Genomic DNA, 473 nt, shown 5'->3' with positions numbered 1-473 from the left:
AACAGGTTTTTTCCCAGCCCCTAAACACATCGGAGCTGCTGTAACCGGTCTTGGGGGCCTAAATGCCTAATCCATAATGAAAACAAGGCTCGAGTGTTTGCTCTGATCCCAAGGTTTATTTTTCAAATGGCGGTGATTGTCTTCCCAAACAAGGAGGTGGGGTCCCACTCGGGGCGCTGGGCACGGGAGCCGGGCTGCTGCCCACCCACAAATGTGGGGGGTCCGGGCTGGCAGGACCCCCGCTGCGGGGTGGCTGGTCAGCAGGGAAGGGGCACGGAGCCCTCCCCAGCTGTTGTGCTCATCGCCTGGAGGACCAGCCCGTTTTTAGGGCACGGCCATCCCCGTCACTGTCCTCGGTCCCCCCACTTTGCTCAGACACTGCCAGCCGGGAGGGCGGGGGGCTGCTTCCCAGGGGAATCCGTACCCTGGGAGGGGTTCTCCTGGCTTTTCCCCCTTCGCTGGGGACCCTTTCC

Source organism: Egretta garzetta, unplaced genomic scaffold (genome assembly GCF_000687185.1).
Source record: "Egretta garzetta isolate BGI_Z169 unplaced genomic scaffold, ASM68718v1 scaffold535, whole genome shotgun sequence".
Taxonomy (NCBI): Eukaryota; Metazoa; Chordata; class Aves; order Pelecaniformes; family Ardeidae; genus Egretta; species Egretta garzetta.
The sequence above is the reverse complement of the archived record's forward strand: the minus strand, read 5'-3'. Positions refer to the sequence as shown.